General features: G+C 39.7%; 1 protein-coding gene across 3 annotated transcripts in view; it reads left to right on the top strand.

Moving 5' to 3' along the window:
• Positions 1-21,661, top strand: part of GNG2 (G protein subunit gamma 2) — a 115,992-nt gene that overhangs the window by 9,972 nt on the left and 84,359 nt on the right. The window contains exons 1-2 of one of the 3 annotated variants that reach the window (XM_082735201.1): positions 3,755-3,837; positions 7,293-7,334. The exons of 1 other annotated variant lie outside the window; for it this stretch is intronic. The gene's annotated coding sequence lies outside the window, so the exon portion shown is untranslated. Of the gene's footprint in view, positions 1-3,754; positions 3,838-7,292; positions 7,335-21,661 lie in introns of those variants that run through there. One more of the 3 variants, XM_082735200.1, reaches the window with a different exon arrangement.

Raw genomic sequence — 21,661 nt, 5'->3', positions numbered from 1 at the left:
TCAAAAGGTTAAATAACATCAAGATCACACAACTGGGAGTTGGACAGTGTTTCCATGCATTTCCCATTGAAAAACACAAAGAGCTTGTTTTTGTTCATGGTGGTGATCTAGGTAGATTGGAGAACGAATCCTGAAAGAAAATACAAAATGGCTAATGCGAGACCTTAAAGAATGGCCTTCTAAACATATCATTCCAGAAGAAAATACATCAGGTCCTATGAAGCAATAAGAATATTATTTAATGTAGACAACAATTAATTTAGTCTTGCATTATCTCCATTGTGAACACACACACACACACACACACACACACGCACACACACGTTAAATTTAGTTTTCCTGACTGGTCAGTGAAATCAATTTGATGTGAATAAAATCCACTCTGGGCCAGGACAGGAGCTAGAGAGGTTAAGGGCTCTGTGTATGGCGCCTGTTAGACTTAAATGAAAGCTTGTTTTCTCTCGAGAGGTGTGTATTTTGTTGATTACAACACCTGTACAAGAAGAATGACTCATCTCTGGAATTCCTGATTATGAGTTATTTCGAAAATTGGTTTTCACTTTCTAACTCTGGAGGCAGCAGTCACTTCCATTACTGTTATCTCTTCTTCATGGTTCCTACTTTCCACGGAGGTGGTGGGTGTATTTGAGAGGCCCCATATGTGAGGCAGCCATAGTGGAAAGGGAGAATTTTGAAGTGGAATTGCTGACATTACGGTGTTTTGACTGCTTGTCTTGAGGTGTGCTTTCTTTGCCTCCTCATCAGGGCAAACTAAGGATTGATAGTAGGAGTACCTTTTCTGTAATAAATGATGGAGTGCTTCCTACTCATATTTGCATTTTTAAACAAGAGAGTAAAGTTAATTTCTAGGCTTTGCCAATAGAACTCTGTTTAAGAGTGTTTTTCTGATCTGTACAGAAATGAGAAAAATTATGAAAAAATTTTAATAGGAAAAAAATCTATAATTTTAGAGTCTCTTTGGAGAATTGAGCTGGTCCTTTGCTTTTGTAAAAAATATCTCATAGGGGCACCTGGGTGGCTCAGTGGGTTAAGCCTCTGCCTTCGGCTCACGTCACCATCTTACAGTCCTGGGATCAAGCCCGGCGTCGGGCTCTGTGCTCAGCGGGGAGCCTGCTTCCCGCCCCCCCACCTTCTGCCTGCCTGTCTGCCTGCTTGTGATCTATCTCTCTATCAAATAAATAAAATAAAAATCTAAAAAAAACCTTACAAAAATCTTATAAATGATTGTTGTATTTAGGGAACATTGCTGTGGATGGACATTAAAATGGTTTCACTAAGAAAAAAAATAACTTGCTATTGAACAGCCCCTAGATTTTAATTAAAATAATATAAAAGTGAAAATTTCTAGGTAAAAAAAAAAAATTACTTGTTTTTTACTGTGCCTTAATCCTCAAATATGGGCTTAATACATAGTAGTTAAAGAACACCAGTTTGGAATCAGAACCTCTTGAGCAAGTTACTTTCTATGCTCCTGGTTTTATCATCTATAAAATGGGAAATAATAATGACAATATCTACCTCACAAAATTGTCAGGAGAAAATAATATTAAAATGTTTATGTAGCATAGTGCGTGACATATAGTAACTATTTAGAAGTGTAGCTGCTCAATTAATATTGTTACTACAGAGCTGGAGTAGAGCATCTTTTAATCTATCAATGGGATTCCTATCAAATTCTAGCAGAAGTGATTGTTGGCCCAACATGAGTCACCGGAACAAAGAACTTGGAGTAAGGAATCACCTGAGGAGGCCTTTTTCTCTGGGATAGCCAGATACCGATGTTTTAACTTCAGTATCTACTCAGCCTTGCATTGTTTGTCCAGTAATTTATGCCCTCAGTCATAAATATTTCCCGTTTTCCTTCTGGATTCATGATAGGCTTACTTTACACTTCTCTGTCTACTTTAGTTAAGTATAGCCACAACTCTTGTATTAGCCAGCAAAATGAGGGTAGAAGTGCTCTTTACCACTTCCAGGAAGAAGCTTCTGAGAACCAGGATGCGATGGCTGCCCTGGGCAGTTGGCAGTGGTAGAAGCACAGAAATGGGGGGTGCACTCTTAAGCCTGGGTCTTGGGGTAAAGACAATAAGGGGGGGGCGTCCTGTTCCTGTCCACTGACCTGCGATGCGCATGTAGTGAGAATGAGAAATAAACTTTGGTTCTACACCAAGATTTGGGAGTTGTTTGTTACCATACAGTATAACCTAGCCTATCCTGACAGATTCATTCTGGTTATCCCTTCAAACTCTCGAGGAAAAGCATATTATTGGTAACAGTACATAAAATATGTAGCCATCAGGAAACTGTAATTTTTAACAACTATTTTGTGTGTGTGTTAAGTGTTGTGTTCTGTGTAAGCATCAGGAGATAGAGTTTTAAGTTAAACAGATTTAAAAGTTTCCATTTCCATTTCTTTTAAAGTAAGGTTTATATCCAATTCATGCGGAGGAAAACTGACATAAAAAATTAACAACCTTTTTTTTTTTTTTTTTTTTTTAAGAGCGAGTCAACCATCTTGCTCAAGTTAGGACTCTTGAGTTCTAGGCTCAATGCTGTCGTTGGAAAATGGTCCCTTTCATTGAGAGCTTACCTAGAATGATGCCTTATGAAGCAAAGAATCTTTCCAAGATAACAGACTAAGCCACACCCATGGCCTTTGTCTCTGATAAGAAAATGGTCTTCCTAAGCCCTGTGGCCCTGTTCCAGTTATAAACAATGACACTTGCTACATAGAGGGTCTTAAATAATGCGAATTGTATAAATGAATGGAAGCAGTCCACAGTTTTTCCAAATGTCTGGATTCTTTCATGTTTGCACTTTTAAAGATTTATTATTTATTAGAGAGCATGTGTGCATGCCTGTGTGCAGGGTGGAGGGGTAGAGGGAGAGAGAGAATCCCACGTGGACTCCACGCTGAGGGGCTCCAGTTCATGACCTATGAGATCATGACCTGAGCCAAAACCAAGAGTGGGACCCTCAGTTGACTGTACCACCCAGGCACCCCCATGTTTAATGTTTTTATTTTGGACATGGGTTTAAAAACATCTTGGCACTAAAACTTACCTCTCTTCTTTTGTAACACTTCGCATGTGGCTGACCGTGTGCCCACACATTTAGGCTATTTTACTTGATATTTTTCACTGTCGCTTTTATTTCACTTGATTATTTCATTTGGGTCTCTAAAACTACATTATGAAATACCTTAATTATTTAAATTAGGGACAGATTAATTATCTCCAGTGTACAAACTCAAATTAATTTCATTATTAACCCAAGTTTTAAATTGATTAATCTTGGAGCGGTTAAGGAACCAAGTGGGGTTTTTTTGTCATCCTCAAGGAGAAGGGCATATTTGATTTGATGAATCTCTCTCCATCACAGCAGTTATGCTAATAGGGGCAAGAAATTTGCAAGAAAACTTTGAATAGCTTTTATAAACCACCCAGAAACCGGTGTGTCTGGGGCTTCTGGGAGAACAATCTGTGAGTCATTTTAAAAAACAAACACACTCATAATCACAGTGCATGTTGTTACCATGGTAATTAGGCCTGTTGAGTTGGCTTGCTTATGTTCCTGTCAAGAGAAGAGGGGGAGAGGAACTGAGAATTCAGAGCTTGGACTATGAGCTTCTATTTGCCTGTTGCAAGAGAGAGTTTAGGGGGTTCTTGAAAACGTACTGGCATAGTCATCCTAAGAGGGAAGTGAGGAAACTCTGGCATCCTGCCTTTGTTATTGAATATAAGTTAGCCATATTAGTGTCGGGTGTTGTGATTCACAGGAGAGAAAAGGACCATTTGGTGTTCTCTCGGGGAGAAGGTAGGGGGAAGTAGGTCCTTTATCTGATGTATAATTATATATAAGTCTCTAAGGTCTACCTAGGGAAGTGTCTTGTGTGTAGGTCCACAGGGCTCTAATGATCTTCTAAAAGGCACCAGATACCACAAGCAAAATGTTATAGTGGATTAAGGGATCTGTGTTAGAAAGCGTGTTATTCTAGGGGTACTTGGGTGGCTCAGTGGGTTAAAGCCTCTGCCTTCGCCTCAGGTCATGGTCTCAGGGTCCTGGGATCGAGCCCCATATCGGGCTCTCTGCTCGGCAGGGAGCCTGCTTCCTCCTCTCTCTCTATCTGCCTCTCTGCCTATTTGTGATCTCTCTCTCTGTCAAATAAGTAAATAAAATCTTTAAAAAAAAAATAAAGTGTGTTATTCTATTATGGGTAGACACTGGTTTCAGAGCTGATTCCCAAGGAGACGAGGTTTCTTTTCTCTAATTTATGGAGTAGATGTGACTTTTTTTTTATCTTGGACAGTCCTCTTATAATACAGGCCCAGATGAGGGAAGTTCTGTGAGCTCTGACAGATCGGTCACCATTCCAGAAGAAAGTAAAATCAAAATACAACGTTTGTTTGAGGGGGTTACCTGGGTGGCTCAGTCATTAAGTGTCATCATTAGTCTCAGGTCATGATCCCAGGGTCCTGGGATCGAGGCTCGGACAGGCTCCCTGCTCAGTGGAGAGTCTGCTTCTCCCTCTTCCACTCCCCCTGCTTGTGTTCCCTCCCTCTCTCTGTGTCAAATAAGTAAAATCTAAAAAAAAAAAAAAAAAAAAAGTTTGAGGATAATCAACAGAGTTATTGGGCCACTGGACTTAATAGTAGGAGTGAGTCATTATGATTTTATCTGAGGGACAAACAATAGCCTTAAATTAAAGATACGAGTTAGTGCACATGAAGCTGTTTTTAAATGTTTCTAACTTTACTTTAAGAGGTCTAGGTATCCTCTTCAATGGAGAATTTTAATATGTTGACTAGAGTTTTATTTTTTTGAGAGTAGTCCTCGAGCAGATATTAAAGCAGATTTTATTTAAAGCTAAAGAACTTTTCTGTATTAAAACTATTTTTCAGAAGCCTTGAAATAAAGTGCCATGAAGTGTGATGAAAAGGTCATACAAACTCAGGGAGTTGATGTGTGATTTATGCCCTTGAGAAGATAAAATAACTACTTCTTGAAATTGTAGATTTCATTTTTTCTCTCATATATGGACAGAGGGCACCTGTTGCTCAAACTCTATTCTCTGCTATCTTCATTTCCTTAAAATTACTAAACCATGCTTAACTTAAATTTTTTTTTTTCTGGTAAAGTAATTCATGGTGATCATTGAAAATTTGGAAAATACTTCAATTATAAAGAAATGATCCCCTCTGTTGATTCGGTTGATTGAACTGCATGTTTGATTTCACAGTGGGGCGACAGAGTTCTTTCTCTTTCACATAATGACCCAGAGGTCGGGGGGTCCAGGGCAGGAAACATAGCTCTGTTCCCCAGGATCATCCAGGGACCTAGGCTTTTTCTATCATGTTAGTCCATCGTTTGAACCTGTTTCTCTTGCTTTTTGATCTGAAGTGGCTTGCCCTACTGATCCACTTATGACCACCAGGAAGGGAGAACGTTGGAAGGGCAAGGGCATGGCCCAAAAGTTGCGCAAATCGTTTTTTCAGTGGTCCCACTGAACTTTGTCTCATGGCCACACACTTTGAAGAAATGGAGGCTGGGAAAAGTAGATATCCTTGACACATAGGATTCCTACCTTAAAAATCTATTATAAACTTGGAAGATCAGAGTAGATACTGACCATATCTAGCAATTCCTGCTACTTCCATTATCCCTATAGGTAGAAGGGGCGATACGCTGTTTACATTTTGATGTACCTTCTTCCAGTCATTTTCCAGAATAATCTAGATCAGAAAGATTATAACATTTACTAGAAGATATTATTTGTGATATATTAGAAGAATATTATATGTGAAAAATATAAAGTGTATTTGAAAAATTATCTTAGAAAATATACTGAGGTTACACTATATATAATTCTGTATTTTTTCACATTACTTTTTATCGTGTATATTTTTCCTCATCGTTTAAGATTTTGTGTCTATTATTTCAAAAGTCCATCATGTAGAGTTTTTGTTTTACTTAATAAATTACATTACTTGTATTTAGGCTATTTCTAACACCTTGACAAAAATTCTTTGTCTACCTTTTGGATTTTTTTTTTTTTAATAAAGTCAAGGAGTGCTATCACCAAGACAATGATTGAGAATGTATTTGAGGATCTTGATGAAAGAGTCAAAACTATTTCCCTGGGAGGCTGCTAGCACCAATAATGCTGGGCCCTGAGCCCCCTTGGACAGGCCGGCCTCTTTTGCAAGTCCCACTAATCATTGTTACCCCTAGGATTCATTCTCTGGAAACAGATTGGTTTTGGCCCTTGGCTTTTTTATTTTTCTTTGCTGTCATTAATCATGAGATAATGCTTTCCTAATAACTTTGGCTCTTTTTAAAACATATGATCCCTTCTGGTCATCTGGGAATATAATTGGTTGGGCTGAGACTCCAGCACACCTGGCAGTCTGAAGTCACAGGAGATCTTTATAGACATGGATATTCATTTGGTCCTAGGACCCAAAGTGAATTTCACTCAACATTCTCCGAAGTCACGTGGCCAGGGATGTTCGTGTCTCTGCTTCTAAACAACCTACACAATGTTAGACACTAAAGATGCTTTTATAATTCCTAAGTTGTCCAGATCTACCCTCTTAAAAGGGCTGGATACACACAAGTGGAAATCCAGCTCTGTTCATAGCTCCTGGAACAAGAACGTGTTCTGCCTCTGCCCCTTTGGTCCTGTTGGGAGCAAATCAGGTTAGTTCAGGGAAGAAAACTTCTTCTTAATCATCTCACTCACCAAGAACTCTGGTTCCCTTAGGTTCTAAGCCTACTTGATGTTTCATGTTTTTCGGCAGGCCAGAGAAGTTCACAAAGAAAGAGACTCTTTTTTTTCACATCTGCTTCTTATTTATTTATTTATTTATTTGACAGACAGAGATCACAAGTAGGCCGAGAGACAGGTAGTGAGAGAGAGAGAGAGAGAGGAGGAAGCAGGCTCCCTGCCGAGTAGAGAGCCCAATGCGGGGCTGGATCCCAGGATCCTGTGATCATGACCTGAGCCGAAGTCAGAGGCCTTAACCCACTGAGCCACCCAGGCGCCCCACATCTGCTTCTTAAAAGAAAAAGAGTTAACACAGTGCTTGTGTCCTGGCTCAGAAATGCAAGCCTCTGAGACCCTCTGCCCTTAGAGCTATTCAGCCGTTACCACCAAACTCTATTTACAGAAACACTCATTTGCTTATTCAGCTCTTATGTATCATGTTATTTTTCCTTTTTATTAAGGAAAAAACAAGAAGCATTCATTTTCCTCTCTGCTTTCTCAACAGCCCAGATCTGCCAGTGAGCCTCAGGCTTTGGGAACTGAAGAGGTAAGAATTGAGGAATATTTTCTCCCAGGAGCTTCTTGAATCTAACCAGACCTTGAAGCAGAAAAAAATATCCTAACTGATCCTGTAGACGAATGCATTTAACATGTGATGTTTATCAATAAGAAATATGCATAGAGGCTTTCGCAAAATTAGCAAGACTTCAGGATTTAAGAAAAAAGCAGCTACCCTCGATAATAGTTAAAATCAGATGTCTCGCCCAAATTTTCCCATTTTCTTCTAAAAACCTGAGTTGGAGAGCCTTGAGGTCACAGCCTGAAAATGTATTCTTATGGCACCAAACCTGATTGATTGTTTGCGGCTACTGAACACATACATACCCTGTGCAAGACAGACCTCATAGTAGATTAGATCAGAGAAGGGTAAGCCCTGTTCTTAACAGATTGGTTGTAGACATTGTAACGGCTTTTCCAGCAGCAACAAACAATAATAACAAAAGGTCAATCTGATGCTGTAGGGCTTTCTTCTTAAAGAAGCTGACTTGGCTTTTGAAAAGAGCTAAAGCCATCTGAATCTGGTTGTAGACTTGAAAGGTCCTCACCTTGCTGAGACAGGTGATAATGTGTTTGCCCTCCCTGACCTATAGTCAGCAATGTGGATTTTCCTCCTATTTTAAAATTTAACCTCATTAGGAAAAAATTTCAAGCTTTTTCCAAAATAGAATAATATCATGGACTTCCACATCCCCATCACTCAATTTCCACAACTGTCAACTCATGGCCAGTATTTTTCATTTATCCCACACCTATTTCTCTTCTTTCTCCACTGGACTATACATCAGTTGTTCGAATTTGGTTGTTGGATTTTTAATTGTTTATTTACATAACTATTTAGTGATTACAGGAGAGTGCTAATAAAAAAAATCCTACTTCCCTATAACCTGATTTAATTACTGGAGCTGGTCTTTCATCATGTATTTATTCAGCAAGTTTTGAGTATTTGCTAGTATTAGAAATTTAGAATCTCTGATGTAGAGGGGCAGCTAGGTGGCCCAGGCAGTTGAGCAACTAACTCTTGGTTCTGCTCAGGTTATGATCTCATGGGTTGTGAGATCGAGACCTGAGTCGGGCTCCAAGCTTAGCAGGGAGTCTGCTTGAAGCTTCTCTCCCTTTGCTCCTCCCCCCCATTCTCTCTCTCTCTCTCAAGTAAATAAGTAAATCTTTAGGGGGAAAAAAAAAGAACCTCTGGTCTAGAGCTTATTAGAAGAAAGGCCTGTGTGAGTGTGCTTTAAAGACCGTATATAGCTACCCCATAGTGAGGTTCTTCTGGATTTAAGTACTTAGTGTCTTATAAATGAGTACGGAGCCATCCTTATATTCTACCAAATATAGTAGTCCCCCTTTGTTTGTGGGGGATACGTTCCAAGAGCCCCCAGTGGATGCCTGAAATTGCACGAGTACTGAACTGTATGTATTCTGTGCTTCCTCATACACACACACACACACACACACACACACACATACACATATATGATAAAGTTTAATTATAAATTAGGCACAGTAAGAGATTAACAATAATAAAATAGAACATTTATAGCAATATACTATAATAAAAGTTATGTGATGTGGTCTTTCAAAATATCTTACTGGAGGCGCCTGGGTGGCTCAGTGGGTTAAGCCGCTGCCTTCAGCTCAGGTCATGATCTCAGGGTCCTGGGATCGAGCCCCGTATCGGGCTCTCTGCTCAGCGGGGAGCCTGCTTCCTTCTCTCTCTCTGCCTGCCTCTCTGCCTACTTGTGATCTCTGTCTGTCAAATAAATAAATAAAATAATAAAAAAAATACATCTTACTGTATTGTGCTCGCCCTTCTTGTGATGTCACGTGGTGATAAAATGCCTACATGGGAGAGGAAATGAAGGGAATGACATAGGCATTGTGGCGAAGCATTAGGCCAGGGATCACTGGCTTCCTCGCAGGTGACCAAGGGCCCCTGAAACTGCAGAAAGCTAAACCTCGGATGAGTGCGGACTACTATATCACTAATAATGAAGATGGTCTTATATAAGTATTTGATGTTCTCTGTCTGATGTGTGTGTTGATTTCTTTCATGCTAATGAATGGACTTAAATTGCCTGGACAATCCAGGAAGACTTGCTCCATGGGAGTTGCTGGCAGGTTGAATGGGACAATTCTTCCTTGTACTCTTCGGTATTCCTGTTCTTGGCTCACAAAAGGCCTGTGGCATCTTCCAGTCATTGTGATATCCAGAGCACCCTAAGGAGACGTTGAGGACTACTGTGTCTTTTCACACAACTTTAGAGGGGATATCCTTTTCCATTCTCAAGCATTTTTGCTCCATGCAAAATTACTGATTTCACTTGTGCTCAGTGGTTCCTTATATAAGTGGTCATGTGCTAACAAACTAAAGAAAGAAGCAAAACCAAGTAGACATGTAAAGAAAAATGGTGTTTTGTGCTACTGAAGGGATTTTGAGCAAATTTGCTTTAGTATCAAATCTGTTTTTTTAAGTCTATATAGAGAAGTAAATTAAACACTGGGTAAGAAATGGTCAAATATTGGGGTTTAGGGCAATATACTGCTAAAGCATCATGCAAATTGAAAAGCAGCAGTGATGAAGGTTATATTCTTGTTTGCTGTCATAACAAATTATCACAAACTTGGTGGCTCAAAAGCAATAAAAATTACCGTTCTGTAGGTTTGGTTCTGGAGGGATCTCTCTGGGCTTAAAGCAAAGTATAATAGAGCTCCCTTTCCTTCTGGAGGCTCTAGGAGAGAATTCTAGAGTTTACCTTCCTCTGTCTTCCAAGCCAATAGCATTGCCTCTCTGTCTGTCTTCTACTCTATCTACATCTCTTAACTCTGAACGCTTCTTTGATTTTAAGTCCCCATGTGATAAGATTTGGCCCACCTGAATAATCCGGGATACTCTTCCCTTCTGAAAGTCCTTAATTCAAAGTCCCTTTTCCCTTGTGAAGGTTACACATTCACAGGTTCCAGAGATTAGGACATGGACTTATTTGGGGGCTATTCTGTCTGCTACAAAGTGAAAGAGATTAGTTGTTCAGAAAAGCAGAAAGGCCTTAGGTAGCAGAGGTAGGAGTGTCTAACATTTCATTGTGAGGGGTGGAACAGGGTTAGGGTTCCCAGACTGCTGAAGCAAGTTCCTGTCTTGACTCTGCAAATCCTGTTTGTAGATATAGGCCCTGAAGGCTTTTGCTTTTCTTGGAGTATCTGGCATTGGATCTGGTGGATAGGTTGAAGTCCCACAGCTTCTTTCTTGGCCAGACCTTTTGATACTATGGGTGTGACCTCTGGAGAGCATGCTGATTTTGGAGTTCTTCTAACACTGGGGTGTTTGCCCACAATGTGCAGGTTCCAAGGTCTTTGAATAGTACCAAAGAAATGGGAGATTTTTATTTCATGCTGTTATGTCTGCCTGTCATATTATGCTATATTTATTAGGCTCTAAAATGTAGAAATTGGAGGAAAAAATAACATAATATCTTAGAACCTCACTGTAGTGGTATTTATTATAGCTAATTTCAAAGTATGGTTTAATTACCATCATATATCAGGTAGGTCATCCCCACAAAGTAAGAAACCATTTCTTGCCTCATGAGTGAAATAGACTGCTGGGTTATTTTTTGAAAATCATCTTTGGAATAGAATGTTGCTGGAAATTTTTGTTGGAGATTTTCAGCTATTTTTGTAGCAAATCCCCTCTCTATCCATGTTTAGACATTCCAACAATGCAGATCTGAAGACCAAACCTAGGACTAGCAATAAGCAACAGACCATCCTGATTTGTCCAAGACTGGAGGTTTCCAGGGACACAGAACTTTTGGTGCTAAAAGTGGGCTAGTCCTGGGCAAATTGGGACCACTGGTCACCGCACCAGATGTCTAACAAATGGCTCTAGTGGAAAGTAGCTGTCATGTCCATGAATTGTTAAAAGAGAAAAAATTTTTTTAAAGATTTTGTTTTGAGGGTGCCTGACTGGCTCAGTTGGAAGAGCAAGAGACTCTTGATCTCAGGGTTGTGAGTTTGAGACCCATGTTAGGTGTAGAGACTACTTTTTTAAAAAATTAGATTAAATAAATAACTAAATAAAGATTTTATTTTAAAAGTAATCTCTACACACATTGTGGGGCTCAAACTTAAAATCCTGAGACCAGGAAAGTAACTCACTCCACCGACTAAGCCAAGCAGGTGCCCCCAAATAGAAATTTTGATTAAACTAGGTAATGACAACAACCCCCAAGGTTTGGGTTGAAGATAGGAGTGACTCCAACTCTTAGAAAGTCTGTATCCACATATACATGCTTGTTCAAACCAACTTAAAAAAAAAAAAAAGACAAACCCCAAAAACACTATCTGTCAGATTTAGCACTAAGAAGAACCTGTGACATTTAGGAAGTGTTACATTTCATGCCCTACCCTTTCAGTTCTCCAGTGTTATCAGCACCTTCCTACAAGATGCCTTCTATGAACACATCTTTAATAACTTCATCACTGAAGTGACCACGGTATCTCACCACATCTTTTTCTCAGCATGTCAGCGTGTTTGGAAATGATAAAAACTGAAGTTTGCCAAAGCAGCACAGGGCTCTCTCTCTCTTAGTTTGAATCCTGTCTTTTGTATGATGAAATGGAACTTTCCCACCTAAGAGGCAGCATAGACTGTCCAGAAAGAGGTATTAGGAAGATGATGTTGAAAGCCTGAGGGGAAGGGATTGGAATGGATTCTGTCTTGGCATGTTATGCAGCTCAAGAACTTGGTGCTTCCTAACCTTCCACATGGAGAGTGTGAGCTGCTTGCCCAGATCTAAGTAGCTGCATCTGGGTAAAGACTTGTTCATTCCTTCTCCTTGTTTCTGTCATACACTGCCCTGTGTTAGCCACAGCAAGCCAGACTGAGAAAACGGGAATACTGAAGGTCCTAGGGTCTCACTTTTTACATTCTGTGACCTTTATTTGTATATTTTTGTTCTTTAAGCCACTGGGACCAAGAGGACTTCAAGAACAATGAACTAGCTTCCCCAGAACAGACTTTTTTGACTTTCAGAAGCTAACACTCTTTTTTCTTTCTTTCTTCTTCTTTTTAAATGTATTTAATTGTTCCCTATCTTCCAAACTGTCCTAGTTGGTAGGTATAAGGAATTCTTCAATAACCAGCACTCCCCCAACCGCTACCACTTTCTTTTTCCAAGATAGATTGAGCTCTCTCAAGTCATGGAGGTCGGTCTGGGTTTCTGACAAGGAGAGGTCTGAGATAGAACTGTGGGTTATGTGGGTATCTTCCTCAACCCCTTTTTTGGGTTCCTTCCTTCTAGGACAACCAATCCTGATTTCATTTTGTTAGGACTAGCATCATTTCAGCTTTAGACCACTGTTGTGTTTTGGTGAATCAAACAAGTTCCAGAAGAAATGAAAGCATACCCAATCAGTATGCAGTCATTTAAACCCAGATTCTTTTATTCTTTGCCAGCGAGAAATTAGAGAGTAAATAAATACGAAGTCCAAATGACTACTCTGGGTGCATGGTTCCTTTGGGGGTAATAGAAAGTCTTAGAACTAGAGAGAGGTGATGACTGCACAGCATTTTGGATGTACTAAGTGCTGTTGAACTGTACACTTTAAAATGGTTAATGGTTAATTTTCTGTTATGTGAATTTTATCTAAAAACAAAACAAAACTGATTGGATTTCAAGCAGGGTCGGGGGAAAGACTGCTTCTCTCTCTCTTTAAATTTTGGAAGAAGTCTGAGCCATTTTAATGCACTCAGGTTAAATTTCTAGACCAAAATTATTGTTCTATCCTGTCCCATTACTCAGAGAAGATATTTAGACATAAAAGTGTCTGCAAGGCAGCACTGATGAAGAAATGCTCCAGGGGGTGAAGGAGGGACAGCTCTGAGAGTTAAGACACTAGTTGTTCATTAAGAGGTATAGTTTTTGTTACTAGATTATAGACTGGCCTACACATGGCAAAGCTGCTCACGATAAAAATTTGTTTTCTAAGTTGAACCATTTAAAACACCGGACGGTCTTCTGACGTTCATGGGATAGACGTTGTGTCAACTAGGTTGGACCATTTTTTAATATCCTGTAGTTGCAGACTGCAGTTGGATATGATCAAATGGAAAGAGCCCAGATGTGATAACTTTAATGAAATGTGAGCAAGGTAACAAATTTCAGATACAGAAATTCCTTTTATTAAAACATCTCCTTTGACATCCCCGGGAGCTGTCACATGACCCAAGTCTGATGGGGACTTGTTTTAAGGGATGCTTACATAAGGGCTCACACAATCCCTGGTTTAATTATGAAGTTTTAACATTTTTTAATTCCTTCTAGATTTGGAGGCAACCATTCTGACCTTTCTGCAGAGATGTAACTAGGCAACCAGTAACAGGACCTAGCCAATACACAGCATCTGAACTTCATAGCCATTGCATCATTTTAAAAAATACCATTTAAATCAGTCTTTTAGCTCTGGCCTATGCTGCTGTGTAACCTTTCATTTCTTAGAAAATATCATGCAAATGCCCAAATGTAAAAGAGAACTGTTCCTAGAAGCCCAGCAGCCTCCGAAGTTCATAGGGAAGTGTGCCTATAAGAACAGCAGTAACAGAATTGTGAGGTAGCTGCATGCGCTGTGCTTTATAGTTGGGAATTAAGAAGGTGTAAGAGTTTAAAATCATATCCTCAGCAGGTGGCAATGAATATTCCTCACCGTATGATTAATGGAAAACATGTACAGTCACAGAGATGAAAGCTGGCTTTTATTCTGATGACGTTGATTTTACTTTGCTGGCAGGGTGGTCACTAGAAATACCATATTTGATCAATAAATAAGAACTCACTGAAAGCTTTTTCTGTGTCAGACCCTATACTAGGTATATACTGTCGTCCTTTTCTGTGATAGCCATGGTTTTAATTTAGTTTTGTGTTATGAAAGGAATAGAATAGAAAAGAATAGATAATATTCAAGCAGTCGAGACAAACACAAATGAAAACTAGAAGTTTCTTTCCAAACACTAATTTCTAGCCCCACCCCCTGGAGGCTACCACTGTTAAGAGTCTCTCCAGAAGTGTTCATTTTTTTGGTTAATCTGTATGGGAAAGGTGAGTTTGATAAGTGCCACTAAAACCATCTGTTAGTAAGCTGCTCTTCTGGATTCAACCTTTTAATTTGGAGATGCTCCTTGAACTTCTTTCTGAGTTGTACATTTTGAAAACTGAAAAAAATATCAGCACCAAAGTGATGCCAGTGAAGCATAGTGGGAGGGAGGACTACACGGAAGGATGTTACTGTGTAATTTTAGCCTCCCTCAAATTTACATTTACAACTTTAGTAATAAGCTTTCAGGTAGTTTCTTATAATTTTCAGAATCCTCTGGAGTACATGATCTCCCTTGATCATGTTGATGACCCCATGACTGTTCTCAGAGGATAAGTAAGTTGCCTGTGAGCACAGCTGACAAGGGAAAGGATCAGGACTTGAACCTGAGTCTATTCTAAGTTATATCCTTGTGCCAGACTACACTGATAACTGTTAGGAACGGAGAGACCCACAACCCCTTGGTGGCTCCTACATGACGGGGCTGTGCTGTAAAGTGGATGGCCGCTGGACTTGCTCTCGGAAGATCTGGTTATGGTGTCATTCTGACTCTGCCCCCGGACAATGTATTTAATGCAGTACATACAAATTAGGGTGGCTGGCTCACTGCTCACAGTTTCTTCACTGACTCTGGCTATTCCTGTTTTGTTTGTTTGTTTGGGTAATACTGGCCACAAGGGTGGGGACTTGACCCAAGCTGGGGAAGCCACAGTATTTCACACCCAGACCACAGAAGGCGGTTCAAAGGGTGGACGTGACCCAGTGGGGGCCAGTAGGTTCTTCCTCTGGAATATTCCAACGCAAGTGGAGGATGAGGCCTCATCCTTCCTCATCTCAGGCCAGTAAGAGTCACATAAGGCCGTGTTTGAGTCTGCTGAAAAAAAGAAGTATGATGCCCAGAAAGGAAGCAAATGAGAGAGACAGATAAAGGGAAAGGAGAGCACTCACTAACAATCGGAGACCGTGCATTCGGTTGATGTGAGTCAATACATTTCCATTTCCGTTTTTTACTTACGCTAATACAAGTTGCTACAAAGAGTTCTGAATGATCTCTCCAGGTCTGTTTTCTCACCCGTAAAATGGGAGTTATAATATTTCCCCTGACTATGTTGGAACTGCTGTAAAGATTAGTTGAGATAATGAGTTGGAAAACACTGTAAAGTGTAAAATGCTGTTCAAATGCAAAGCAGTATTATTCATTGATACATTGCATTGACTTAGGGAAAATCAAAAGCATGAATTTACCACTCATTTGGAAAATAAGTAGTGAGAACATTATAAGAGCCATCTGGTGTTATGCAAAATTAAATGGAAGCTGCCAGAGTCCTCCCCAATTCTTTTTTTTTTTTTTTTAATCTTCTCTCAGATACTCTCTGAGTTCTTAGGCATTCATGATGAATACAAAGATAGAGCTTACCTTGCTGGCTCAAGTTAGTTCAGTGAGTTTCTCCCCTTGGTCTGTGGCTAAAATCTTTAGCAAACATGAACACACACACACACACACTCTCTCTCTCTCTCAAACCAAACAAAAATAGTCCCATATTAAATAACAACAACAACAACAATAGTTAGCTCTTTTTTACTGTGCTATGTGACATTTTGCCTTCATTACCGAAAGATCATCAAAGAAAATTAGCCTTAAAGTAGTTATGTAGTTATTCTAGTTATAGAATTTTCTTCATTTGGGAATTATACAGTTGGGTTAATTTTGGAGACTGGAGATTAGTTGTTTTGGGCTTAGATGGGATCAGATCCATCTTTTTCCTTAATGGACTTATATCTTTGATGTAGGCTTTCAGTAATCAAAATCTGTTTGAGATTATAATTTATGTCTGACACAGAAGCATCACTTCACTTTTATAGCATTTTTTACTATACATGATAATACCTATCAATGAAGGAAAACAGATGGTACCTCTGAAATCTGCTCTTTTTCCTAGATTTGCCATTTAGGCAGTTTTTATTGTAGCAAACATCTCTTTTTTTGTATTGATCGTTAGACTTCCCCAGAAGTGGTTTAAAGTCTCAATCTAAGTAATGTATGAAGAGATGTTGAAGGTGCCATGGAAATATGATTTGTAAGCATGAAGAAGGATGATGGAGCAACCTGAAAATGTTTTACATCTCTCACATTTTAAAATCCGAGAAATGCCTCCGCCACCTTTCCTGTGCTCGTATATCTTGTGAATATGTCTTTGTGTTACATGACTGCCGGTGCAGTAAGTTTGAGTCAGTGCTGTTTGAGCTCTCCATTCCACATCTCACCTAGCCATTTTTTATTTTTGCCTGGGCTTGATATCAACCCCACGAATGTCAGTGTTTTCATATAAATCGAGACTTGGAGTTAAGTTCATTTTCTGAATAAGGCATACTCTTAGCCCTCAGAAAATGTCTTTTGTACTGGAAATATTTGGCATCCTCAAATTGGTTAATTTTAGGAGAACTTAATAAAGAGAATATTTACAAGGACATGGGCAGAGTTTAGGGAAAGTGCACTTCTCTTTGGCTCCTTTACTATTATGGGACTGAAGGGATGCCGGTGGGGAGAAGTGGCCTCCTGAGAGAAGCTGCAGCCTCCAGGAAAGGGGTGGAGCCAGATTATAATGACTCTAGAGGCAGGGATCCCAGAAAACCTATAAGCTGAAATTATCCTTTTTCCCTCTGAACTGCTTATGCTCCCCATTGGCCAAACCCAACTGGAAGACAAAGAACAAAGAAACCTGCTGCTGAGTTCATCCAGTTTAGTTTCCTGAGTCATAGAGCTTGGTGGAATGGGATGGAAAATAGGTCTGAAGGGGCAAATGGAAGATATCTAGCATAGGGAACCTTCATTATGAAATTCTTGCATGAAAGAAATGGCATTCCTTCCTCCCCCCAATTTAGCTATCTTACCAAAACAATAGTTTTAACCAACTTTCATTTTTTTCATTAATTTTACTTACTCCAGGGTATAGCCCATGATCAGAGTGGCCCAAGCACAATGGTAGCATTTGGACAAACTTTAGCTGTGAATGTACATGGTAGGATGATCTGGAGGTTGTACAGAGGTGAGGAAGTGACTCTGGTGCTTGTCCCATACAGAGAGGGGATGGTAACCTCAACCTAGAGCCCAAGTTTAGTGCTAGGGGTGTCCAAAAGCAGATAGACACCTCAGAGCAACTTTGACTTGTCCACGTTCTTGGACCTCCCATATTCAAAAGTGGAACCTATAGTCCCAGTGAAGTACAATGCTCGGCTAGTGAGTTGAGTGGCTAGTTTTGTTTTGTCCAGCTTGCTTTTAATCTCAGTTGAGTCATTTTCACTTCTTTGACCCAGGGACCAGGATTACTTCCTTGATCTAATCCATATTAACTACTCTGATCCACTAAAAATGAATAAATCAACTGACTCGGACTAATCCCCATAATTGGAGAGGTAATTGTGGAAGCTCACCATGATAGGCAAGAGGAAACAAATTTGGTACACCACAATAAAGCATGAACCTCTTCTGTGGGCCAGAAAATTCCCTGACTGGGGAAGTGCTGGGACCCAGGCATTCCAGAAAAAAGAGTTGGGTCTGTAATAGGAACTGTGACTGGCAGTGTGGTATAGAGAAAAGAAGGTGGGTTTGGGGGTTAAGAGTAAGAGATCTCAGTTTAATACTGATGGCAGCCACCATGGCAAATTATTGAACTCTCAATCTCAAGTTCCTTTGTGCATAAAATGAAAATAATTGGACTTGTTGCAAAATTAACTAAAACCATATATGCAAAACAAAGGCAGGTTTTTTTTTTAAATACAGTAGTCATTCAGATACTTTTTTGGGAAGTATACTCACTTTTTTAAAAAGTTTATTTACAGCTTTATTGAGATATTACTGGCATACAGTAAATGGTACATATTTAAAGGTAATAAGTTTTGAATGAAGACACCCATGAAACCATCTCCACAATCAAGATAATGAGTATTTCCATTCCAGAGTTTCCTCATACCTAATAACTGTCTTTCCTTCCCATCCCCATCGGCAGGCAGTCACTGATCTGCCTTCTGTCACCCTAGAAGAGTTTACGTTTTCTAGTATTTTACATAAATGCAATCATATTATGTATGTTTTCTGGCTTTTGCTCAACATGGTGGCAAGAGACACATCCTGGTTGTAAGGATCAGGAATTTGTTTCTATTATTATGGAGTAGTATTCTGTTGGATTGGTGTGCCATCGTTTGCTCAGCCACTGGGGGTCATGTTTTGTTTCCTTTCTCCTTCTTCTTTCTTCATTAATACTATAAGAAAAAACACATATTCCGTGTTACCACAGTTGACCTTTTCATTGATATCCTCTGGGAGTAGGGTGGCTACTACAGTTGGGTATAAATGCAGATAGAACAGTAATTGTGTTTATTAATCCCTGGTTTAGGTTGATTCTGAACTGAAGCTCAGTTCTTTCACAGAAATAAGCAACCTGGGGCATACGGCCCAAATGTCCATCAACCGATCCCTGGATGAAATTGCGGTGTATCTATGCAATAGAATATTATGTGCATAAAAAAAAAGACTGAAGTACAGATTCATGCTTACAGTGTGGATACACCTTGCAAACATTATGCTAAGTAAAAGAAACCAGACACAACAGGCAACGTGTTATATGGTTCCATTTATTGAAATGTCCAGAATAGTCAAATCCATAGAGACAGAAAGTAGATTAGTGGTTAAAGGGCCTGGGGTGGTGGAAGGGGAAATGGGGAGCAACTGCTAATGGGTATGGGGTTTTTTTTTGGGGGGAGGATGACAAAAATGTTCTAGAATAATAGTGGTGATAGATGCATAACTGTGAATATTCTAAAAGTTATTGCGCTGTATACTTTAAAAGAGTGAATTTATACAGTGTGTATTATATTTCAATGAAGCTGTTATTTTAAAAAAGCAGTCTGTAAAACTGCTCGGAGAAAAAAATTCAACAGCAGCCATTAATTTAATTTCCCCCTTTTAAAATAAATTTGCTAACGGAAAACTCAAGGCTGTTTTCCTTATTGATCATACTGCATTTCCAGGTCTTGAGCACCACGTGGAACTTTCTAGCATTAGGAAGTAAAAATGTCATGTCTGTACATAAGTCATATTTTGGAGGTGGCTCAGTATCCTACTGTTTTGCTTTACTTGAGATGATAAGGGGCCTAGGGCTACATTGACTTTTTTGTCTTTTCCTTTCCTTTTAAAAATAACATGTATTCAGTTTGTCTAATCACTTTTTCCTTTGGCCTCTGTTAACTAGATGCAGGATATCCTGTCAATAAAGCATCTTAGCTAAATCAGAGTATTCACCAAGCTCCCAACAGCAGTAGACAGAATAGAGTGAGTAAAGTCGAAGTCCAAATATTCAGAATAATCCTCGGAAGGGAAAAGAAGCCGGTAGCTCAGAGTTTGTAGTGATTCAGTCAGAGGTATAACTTTGATTTCAAGCAGCTGTAGAGGATGGGAATCAAGACAGATTTCCTCCCTTTCTAATTGCTTTCCTTTACCTGGTGAAACACCGCCTTATTTAGAATACCCTCAGCTGCCCCACTGCTGTGAATCAGGACTAACACCGTAATGTCTGGAAATAGAGCTCCACGTGGTCTGCTCTCAATAAATCTTTGTTTCCTGGGTACTCGCAATTTGTAGTGGATAAAAGTCATTTTCATCCTACTCTTGCAATCTCTCTTTTTTTTTTTTTTTTTTAGATTTTATTTATTTATTTGACAGAGAGAGAGAGAGAGAGAGAGAGAAGGCACAAGGAGGAGGAACAGCAGAGGGAGAGGGAGAAGCAGGCTCTCTGCGGAGTGGGGAGCCCCATACAGGACTCGAGCCCAGGCCCCAGGGATCATGACCTGAGCTGAAGGCAGACACTTAACCAACTGAGCCACCCAAGGGCCCCTACTCTTAGCAATCTTTATAGCCATGGTTTGAGTATTGGTGTCATATGGTTTAAATCATAACTTGAATAAAATATGAACCCAGGGTGAAAGTAAAACCCATGAAACTCTACTCAGCAATGTTGCCTTTGTTTTTTGCTATAACTTAGCAAAGGAAGTTTTCTCAAGGTGACATGCTGTTTATCTGGGGTTTTCTGTGCTATTCTGTCTAACCTCTGGTGCACTACAAAAAAAATTGCATAAGAAAAATTTCTGTTTTACCTTGATCCTGGAAGAAGTGGCTCCCAGGGATGTCCATCCATTTATGGAGTATATCCATCCATTCTAGAAATATATATTGTGTTATATTCTATATATCCTTTCTAGAAGTCTATCCCTATATAGGGATAGATTATATGTCTTCATTCTAGAAATATGTCCATTCATGTATGTATTAAGCATCTATAATGCAAAATATGCCAGGAAGATGTTTAAGTGACTTCTCCAGTAGTAGGACAGGCTTTGTAGGCGTAAGCAGACATTGACCTAGATTCTTTCTCTGTGGGTGTTCACGTGTGCCTGAGTGAAAGATACCATACGTCAGAAGAACACATTCACATACACACACACTAAAGACTATTAAAACACGCACACATACATTTCCCCCATCTTCCGCCCTCCCTACTAGCTTTAATGCTAAGTATCACTTTTAAAGACTCCCATTTTCCCATCGTTGTTCCTTTCCTTTCTCCCCATTCGTAGAAAGCCATGTTCTGGACTTTTTATCATTCCTCTGCCTTTTTTTTTTTTTTTTTTAATTGTTTAGTGCTGCCTGTTCCTGAAATGGATTCATGCTTTTTTTTTTCTCATTTGGAATTTATTCAAGATTATGTTTTAAGATTCATGCAGGTAGATAGCTATAGTTATTTTTACCACTCTCAAGTATTAATTAGTGGATCGATACCGCTCTTGCACTGTGAGACATATGCCATACTTGATCCATTCTACCCATTTTGGTTGCTTCCAACTTCTTGCTTTCATGAAAATGCTGTTCTGTACCCTCTGTCCCTCTGTACATCTGTCCTAGTCGTCATCCATGAGTTTTCTAGGTAATGTTTGTTGGAGGTCACTTGCTAGGTCATAGAATATGCAGTGTTCAACTGTATTAGGTAATGCCATATTGTTTTAAAGTGGTTACACCAGGGGCGCCTGGGTGGCTCAGTGGATTAAGCTGCTGCCTTCGGCTCAGGTCATGATCTCAGGGTCCTGGGATCGAGCCCCACATCGGGCTCTTTGCTCAGCGGGAGCCTGCTTCTCTCTCTCTCTCTCTCTCTGCCTGCCTCTCCGCCTACTTGTGAT

Source organism: Mustela nivalis (genome assembly GCF_964662115.1).
Source record: "Mustela nivalis genome assembly, chromosome: 6".
NCBI lineage: Eukaryota > Metazoa > Chordata > Mammalia > Carnivora > Mustelidae > Mustela > Mustela nivalis.
The sequence above is the reverse complement of the archived record's forward strand: the minus strand, read 5'-3'. Positions and strand labels throughout refer to the sequence as shown.